The 9028-nt window shown below is 39.7% G+C and overlaps 1 long non-coding RNA gene across 1 annotated transcript; it reads left to right on the top strand.

Moving 5' to 3' along the window:
* The first annotated feature begins 2069 nt into the window (after window positions 1-2069).
* On the top strand, window positions 2070-6916 carry LOC115005569 (uncharacterized). The gene is made up of 4 exons (XR_003831963.1): window positions 2070-2216; window positions 4699-4824; window positions 5934-6131; window positions 6788-6916. It is a non-coding gene; the product is annotated as an uncharacterized LOC115005569 (long non-coding RNA).
* Window positions 6917-9028: the final 2112 nt, after the last annotated feature.

Here is a 9028-nt window from a genome sequence, read left to right as displayed (position 1 = left end):
GAAAATAATGTTGTTTATCCAACTGTTGAATTAGACATCAAGGAACAGATTCACTGATTTAGACCTGTGATCATTTGTTACCATTCAGGCTTTAGAATATTGTATCTGAGTGAGTTCCACATGTGAACCAGATGTGTGTAAAATAAACAAGAGAGCTAAATGTTGAAAATGCTACCAAATATCACACGCAATGGAGTAGAGTACATTTCTTGTATATTTAATGGGAAACAATATAACAAGGACAACCACTCACATAGCAGCCATCATTATCTAAACAGCTTGTAAAAACCAGACAAGAAAAGGGCAATATAAATAAAAGTAATCGTTACTATGAATGGTTATTTTCATTCTGTGTGTCTACACTTTGGATATGTTATGACATCCAGAGGCCTGGTCCTCCCTGGTGCAATAGAAGTGTAAATGCTCAATGGGCAGCTTTAAATGCATGTAATCCTGCAGAGCCCTGGAGTGGCAGCATTAGAGAGGGAGATCACTGATAACAGACCCCTGAAGGAAAAGTCTGCATATGAAACTGACTGCACTGCAACAACAGCCTTTATAGACACTTAATGTATAACCAACACACACACAAGAAGCAGAATACATAGAGAGCTCCACAAAGGTCCAGAGCTGTCTCACTTTCTTCTCCTCTCTCTCTCTGTATGAGTCTTGGTGATAAACTTTGCCCTTGCTCTCCGTAAGAATGAATGTTTAACAGACACCATCATAACGTTTCATCTATTTTATATTCAGTCAGAGAACACTGACTCTTCTTTCTCTTGACATTTCTATCATTATATCCTGATTAATGTGAGCTGTGAAACCTGAGCTGTGAATCATCAGAGAACCATAGTTACGCATTTAACCTTTTGTTTGGCTGTAGTCATATCATACTTGCTGATATATATATATATATACACACACATGTATATGCATTAAACGTGCCTGAGCTGATCTGTGATCATCTTCATGCTGAAAGTGAGTGTTGGAATGCATTTCCTGTGTTACCATGGTGCTGTCATGAGAAGAGAGACTAAGGTCCTCTCATCCTCACTACATGTTCAGCTCTTCCTGGTACCTGGTACAAACAAAATAACTTCTCTTCCCTTGGCTTTGAACAATCTGTGTGGAAATTGATTTGGTTTTACTCTGTGTGCCATGAACATGGGCTCACAGAAAATGTTTTGCTTCTATGTATTTGATTGGTGGATGATGTTATGCTCTAATCTCCACTGGACACCAGCTCATACAGCAGCTTCTATGTTTGTCTTCTGATGCTGAGGGAAAACACTGCAGCTTGTTGTGTGGTAACGTTTCACATGTCAACAAAAACTTTCAAACTCCATGAAGTATTTGTTAAAACATAACTAAGTACACAAGACTCTCAGCGGATCAGATGGGGAGAGGTGGGAAGTGTGTCACCATGACAACTCAAAATGATCACAGAACATTTTTACTCTTTCATATTATTCCTTTTTATATCCAAAGCGTCTCCTTCATCAGCTCCAGAAAGGTCCAACAATAACTCTGGCACATTGTTCCTCCTCTGCTTGTTGGCATTCTTCACCTTACCGCTCTCCACCGTCCCTTCCCCCAAATGATATGTTGTTGTTACAAAATCACATCATTCAAATGCCTTCATAAATATGTATGATGAGGTATGAGGGAGGCCAGTCGAACATTTCTGTTTCCACCTTTCTGATGTTGTAATTATACACCCACATGACTGAATGTGAGATTGTAAATTAATTCTTTGAGTGACGTACACCCACATCAATCAACCAAATAACCCGACAAACCGACCACCCATTTTAAATATTAATAATTGTGTAAGCAAATTGTTGAGAAACACCTGATATCATAATCCAAAGAAAGAATAACATTCTTCACATTAGTTATTATATCTAAACACACATTGAGTTTCCTCCATTTGCTTCTCATAAATACTTCAGTTGAGATATTTATTGCCATTTATATTAAATAAATGTTTTGCTTAAAGTAATTGTGTCTCTAAAGCTAATTTAGCACTTGTTGTTGTTTGTGTCATGTTTGTGTTGTTGGACAGTCAGTCATGCTCACCTGTCCAGCAGGCTTCCTGCTGCTCTGCACACCTGTTCCCAATCATCTCATCAGCCTGTGACCTGTTCCCGTGCCGGCCTCCCCAGCTGCACCTCATCAGCTAACGAGTCTCCCAGCACTCAGCTGCTCCTTCAGCAGTTTGTCACATTGTTTCAGTTTCCTGTCATTTCTGTACTTTACCTGTTTTCACACTTTACTCTGCTGCTTCACACATTTTTTATTCCCTGATTTTTTGAACATCAAACATTCATAGAAAGCTATGAAACATCCATAACTGGAACATAAACAGTTATGAGTGATTGACAACAGTTGTACATTGTTTTGTGAAGCATAATTAAACATTACAATCATTTTATTACCGCTAACAGCAATCTTAGAGGACTGAATAATGATAATAATCATGCTTGAGAGAAACATTTCTTCTGCATGAAATCTTCATTAATCTCGTCACAGATGAGCAGGCAGAGCTGCCACTATGTTAGTACGAGGAGTGGGTGTGTGGCTGGGATGTTACTGGATCACTGCTCACTTCCTACTCACAGTTTCCATCACTCAGACACTCACAGCATGTGCTGCTCTCACTGTTTCCCTTCTTTAGCAGAAATGCAGCATGACATTAGTGGAAGTGGAGCCACTGCATCCGTCCGTTTGCCAGAATAAACCTTCTGAAAGGTTTGAAGAGGGAGACACTGTACTTAGTGAGGGGACTCCACTAATGTATACAGACACACACTGGTGTACTGATTCACAGATCAGTGTGTTGCTCTGTTTGTGTCTCAGTGTGGACAGAAGAATCTCAGCAGAATGATCACCAGAGGCAGACACATGCAGGAGGTTTGGCTGTTTTCTTCAGTTTGAATTTCATTAAATATGTATAAACCTTAGACAATAAACCATGCCATAAACCCTGAGAGTGAGGGTTTAGGTTCCTTTAGGATCTGAATGGAGACAACGTGTTCCTGAACACCTGTAGTATGTAAACACACATTATAACACAAACATACAATAAAAAAAGTGATGAGGATACTGTAGATGTTGAGGCAATATCTCTTATATCAGTCATCAAAATGTGAAGTAAATATTAAGAGAACAGATCTGACCGGACGGTTGTTATTGATCCAACCTAACCCTAACTCCCAGCCAGTCTATCTCACATGGCACAGAGTCACATCCACCGTGCCAGGTTGTCATTTGAAAGCTTTTTTATCGTGCCCTCTCCACTCTTGTATTTTACCTTTTGGACAGATTATTGCTCTTGGCAGCCTCATTGTTCCCAGCGAGGTCTTTACTAAGCCAGAAGATATTCATCTCACCTCTGACTGTGCACATCCTTTAGCACCCAGAGAGACCATGTGTTGTGTTTGTGAATCTAAGAACATGTTTGCTGTTCAAAGATCACAACATCTTCACAAGGCTAATGTAAGCAGACACATACGTGTATCACAACTGCAACTTCCAGGGAGCTGTTTGCATGTGGCTATCTTTATAAATGTATTGAATATTACATCTATTACCAACCATGTTGCCAATGAACAACAAGCAGCTCCATAAATAACTCCTCCACTGTGACTGAAGACTTGTTCCAGCTCATCTAAGAACAAACCCATTTCATGCCAAGAGAGCGGAGCCAGAATCAGCAACAATAAATCATTCATAAAAATTAAGGTATTTTGTGGAAATCAAGAGCTTTGTATTAAAGTGAGTCTACCCTTCAGCCGCAGCAGTCTGTCCTCTAAGTTCTGACTTAATATATTTCCCTTTTCTCAAAGTATTTAATAGCAGAGAGGTCGAGCTGATTCAAGTACCAGGTTATTATGCATTCAGCTGTCAATCACAGTCAGGTGGTTTAGTTGAAGGTCTGAATTAGACCTGACAATATGAAGGTGTTAAGGTAAGAAGGCACAGAGGAAACCCTCCACTGCTGGAAGTAGTCCTTATTATAAACATGTACACATAATAATATATTGTGGTGGTATATTATGGTCATAGTGTTTCTAAAGTTGCTCTACATGGTTTTTCACAGAAGCATCAAAGAAAGAGGTCAATGACCTCTACAAGTGCCTGACATGCCTGTTCCAGAGTCATGGAGGGAAAGTATGTTGCATTCCTCCAATTAAAGCCGGATCTATTTTCGATCAGAAACATCCTCTGTTTCCTCAGATGATAAACTCCCACCAGCCTGATGGCTTTCTTCTTCAGACCAGAAATCACAGAACAGGAGGAGCCAAATATAATATCAATATCAGAACTAATAACAGTGTATTTATCTGCTAAACTTTGCTCTTCACTGTTAGTCTCCTGGAAAGGAGAGAGTCTTAAGTGACACTAATGACTTTGCATTTATCCATACACACAATGTACTACACTATAATACTCTGTTAAATATATTCATAGACATGAGGAACATTTTCTGTAGGCAGAGCTTTCTGAGGGTTTTCTCTGTGTTCTCATTAATATATGTTAAGGTCTGCAGTAGAGCTCTGAATAGTTAGAGACGTTAAAGCTACAATACAAACTGGGATATATTACAGGATTGTGAGTTTCAGAAAGTTATACAAGTTTCAGAACCCAATCTGCTGCAGCATACAACTTTATCTACGATGGTGCTTTCTCCATCAGACACACAGAAACTGTTCCAGCTGACAGCGTGGAGGGAGCTGTGGACCTGGTGAACTGTGACAGAGAACTGAACTGACCCTCGTCTTTCAGAAACACAACAGCTCCATTATGCTAAAGCTACATCAGGTTGTTGTTGTCGTCCACACCTCCCTTCTTTACTTATCCTCATGTTCAAGTGTAGGAAAGTTTGGGAAAGACAAAGAAAGAAAGAGCAGGGCTGCTGGTGAAGTAGATACAATGTCAAGTCAAAGCTCATTAAACTAATCTGCACTGACAGATGTCACTCAGGAGAGCACGTGATCTTATTGAACACTGTGTCAGTTCTCTGTTAGCTTTGTGTTATTCTGTGTTGTGAGTGTGTGAGTGAGCCTTCACCTTACCACGCCTCAGATAATCAAGAAACATTGTATGAATCCTAAAAGCATATTCACAAGCAAAGATATTATGAGGTTTGGTGCAGATATGAAACACTATCTTTGTAGTTTGTTAGAATTATACACACTGTCCTGCATTCTCTTTCACAGCTGATGTTAAAGTAATCATTTGTATTTGAGATTCCATCTTTAGTTAAAACAGGAAAATGACTGAGACTAAATGAGGATGTTTTCACTGAAATGAAGTTAGTCCCATATGCCTGAGAGCAGCAACGCCTGGCAATAGATGAAACATAATCTCACCTGTTGGAAGAATTTGCATCTCTGATATCAATAATGGAGGATTTTAGGAGCTCAGTGGGAGGATACTTAGGCCAGAGAAAAGCATGTAGTGCATCCAAATTCCATCAGGATGGTTAATTCCAGAAGTTAGTTTGGATTTCAACTGATCACCTCTGTGTTTTCTTTATTTAAAATAGACCTACATGTTGTTCACTGCACTTGAAAACCCTCAGCATTGTTTTTAAAACTGACAACTCTGACGAGAAGTGTGAGTTTGAACACAGAGGCACAGTAACATGAGCGTCAAACATCAGAGGAATTAAGTAATGGGATTTAGAAACCAAAGCAAACTCAGTCCAGGACCAGCTGAGCCCCCAGCACTTTAATCACATAAGCTCTTTATTGTAAGGACAATGATTCCATGAGGACAATAATAAGCACTAATTAGATTGTCTAGTGTAATCCATGGAATGAACATTAGCTTACTTTGCCTCCTGACTTACAAATATAAATGAAGACATGATCCTACTTGAGTAATTTGCTGAAACTATTTTCCCTTTCCCTTTGACTAATACACAGCTGTTCCACCACAAAGCTTCACCGCCACTGGAGAGGTCGTCATTATGTACAGAAGCTCCGGGAGGTCTGTGTTGTATAAAGAGAGGGGAGAAGTGTGAGTCTCTGGGTATTAACCCATTATTAATGGTGACTGGTGCCTGGCAGCACGACGCAGCACGACTGATTCTGAGAGAGAGAGGCATCTGTCAGACAACACAGGTAAATGATTAAAGGTGTGTAACTTCTTCTCTCTTGTTCAGACTCTCCATCTCTCTCTCTGTCCATCACCTCTTCTCTGTCTAAATGAGCCTCTCTGAAGCTAAACTGCCTTTACAACCTTGTTAAGTTGGAAACGTATTGACTTCCAAACTGAATCAGCATCATTTAAGATGCATTGTGTTACTGACGGAGGTTTTAGTCCAACTGTTTAAAATAAATGAATGTGAACGGTTTTAAGAAACTATCACCATTTTATTTGGATTGCTCACTGCTCGCTCCAGGCAGTTGTTCTTGAAGATATGTGTCACATGTTTACTACGTAAAGTTGTGTACATTACTTGGTGTCTTTTCTCCACACTGTTACATACTGTACGTGACTGGTGAGAGTTTGATGAGCTTTGCTCTCATGTGCTCACCCAAGAGGCATTACAGATGTATACTGGTGGTCAGCTGTGTATTGAGCGTTCACGCTGTGAGCCCTCTACAATCAACACTGTGAGAAGTGTTAAGGTGTTCAACCAGATGCTGATACAACACAAGTGGAACGCAGCACCAGTCGGTTGGATGGGATGGGATCTGTGACTGCAGCAGGAAACCCATGTTAGAGATCATCACTACTCGCTCTGCATGTTATTTCATTTCCACTCTCCCCACAGAATGGAGGAAATGTCAGAAGATGAGCTCTGTAATCAGGCATCCCATCCTGATGCATGTCATATATGTATTGGACAGACAGATGGAGCGCAGAACCACTTCCTGTCCCGTCCTTCCTGACAGCAGTAAGATTATTTTCAAATGGAGCTTTAAGGATTTAGATCTTATTTGGATGTCACAGTAACAGACAGCCAGTGAAGTTGCTGGAAATCAGTCAATTTACCAACAGATGAGAAAGATGACACCACAGAATGGACTCTCAAGGTGCAAGAAATCCATCTGTCCATCCAGACATCCTCATATCCAGTACATTTTATTACTGTAATTTCAAATGCATGAGAAAAAAGTCAAGAAACCACGTTCAGCCATCTGATGCCATTTGCAGTCTCGGCAATACCATAGGCCTGTACTATTCCAAAACAACACACCAGGAAACATGGACTAACACAGTTTAAATCCATCTCAGAATAAAGATTGAGTTCTGGCCCAAAGGGGGTACCTACAGCATCAAGTGTAGGAGAGGGGCTCTGTACAATGACATCAACCTTTCATCACTGTCTAATTAGAGAGCATTCAGTGGACCTCTAATCTCATTCTAAAGCCTCTTTCTTATTGGACTGCATTAAGAAGTAGATGTGACGGTGGCTGGTGAGAAACAGCTAACCTACAGGGAACATTTACTGAGAGGTAGGAATGAGAAAGACAGTGTGAACCAGATAAACTAAAGAAAGTGACAGGAGGGAGATATCTTTTAGACCCCAGGGCTCCATCTTTGTAGTTCCATGGTGTGCGATTGCCTGAGGGAAGGCAGCCACTGTGTCAGTAATAAAAAGGTGGAGCACTTGGCTGAAGAGAGGAGAGCAGAGTCACTTTGGATTTCTCTGTGTGTTACTGTCAATATCTGCACTTGCAACTCGTCAACGTGCTAAATAGTATAGAAAAGGAGGAACATGGATCATCAAAATGAATCAGAACCAAGTGAAGAAGGAAGGCAGTGTAGAGATGTCATGTGCTTTCAGTCACTTTGGAAAATCTGCTTGAGATGAAGATTTTAAATCCAACACGATAGATCCTTCTTACAGTAAAGGAGTGCAGATCTTTTTATTTCATTTCACACACAAACTGTCTGTAACATTTTGAAAAACCTCCTAAATAACTAAGAGAACAGATAATAACAACTAGGTTATCCATAAAACTTTGTTTTATATTGTCATAAAATGATCTTATTAATTTGCTTAAATGTTTTTGCATATCTTAAAATGTTTACTTTATTTCTGCTAACATTTTGTTGGCAAAACAACGAGAGACGAGAACAGTTTCTTTCCACAGGTCATCACTGATGAACAGTTAACATCAGTCACATGGTGTCAATAACCCCGCAGCACTAACACCCAGTGTACCTACATAATACATGATATATGTTGGAGTTTAAATACGCACACAGGCGTATAGCTAACCCCACAGTGAGCCAACGGGTTAGTGATTCTTTAAACTCTACAACTTTGCACAATTATTGTTTACAAATGTAATGGTAATATATAAATATTATGTTCATATGACTTAAATGTTCATGTTTACCTTGTTCAGTGTTGTTGTCCTTGTTCTTGGCTAAATGTCTATTTCTGTCTGACTCTGGTTTTCAGTTGCTCTCCGTGTACAAAGTCCATGCATGTGTACACATTAGAGAAAATAAAGCTGATTGTGGAACACCTCTTTTAATTACAATTGGTTCCTGAACCTTTGACCTTATAATCTGCTATAGAGGAACGTTTCCCTTAAACTTGTTTCATTTTAATGTTGATGCAGCAGTGAAGGATGAATTCTATAGTTTTCTGGAAATCCTCCCTGAGGCAGTGTGTCTTCTCAGGATTCAGAACTTCCAGCATATCTGCTGTAAGTGGAATAATTACTACAGAAGAAGTGCAATTCAATGCAGCTCAGCTCATAAACATTAGTTTCCTCTGTTCAGTAAGTTAGAGATGATTCCTGCAGACAAAACAGTAACTTATAATATTGACTGAAATCATTGTCTCTGGTAAAGATGTCTTTTCATTCATGTGTTTCTGGACACAGTAGATGAATACATATAGATTAAGAATACATCAGGATGGCAGCAGAGGGTAAACAGTTGAGGGTCAGACTGTGATGACTGTAGGCAGACTTTAAATGCTCTCCTCTCAGACATTGTTTCTAAAGGACAGGATTTATAAACCTGTTGTAGCCACCAGACCTCTGAAATGAGG

This window comes from Cottoperca gobio, unplaced genomic scaffold (assembly GCF_900634415.1).
Source record: "Cottoperca gobio unplaced genomic scaffold, fCotGob3.1 fCotGob3_321arrow_ctg1, whole genome shotgun sequence".
Taxonomy (NCBI): domain Eukaryota; kingdom Metazoa; phylum Chordata; class Actinopteri; order Perciformes; family Bovichtidae; genus Cottoperca; species Cottoperca gobio.
This window is presented reverse-complemented; position numbering and strand designations above follow the sequence as displayed.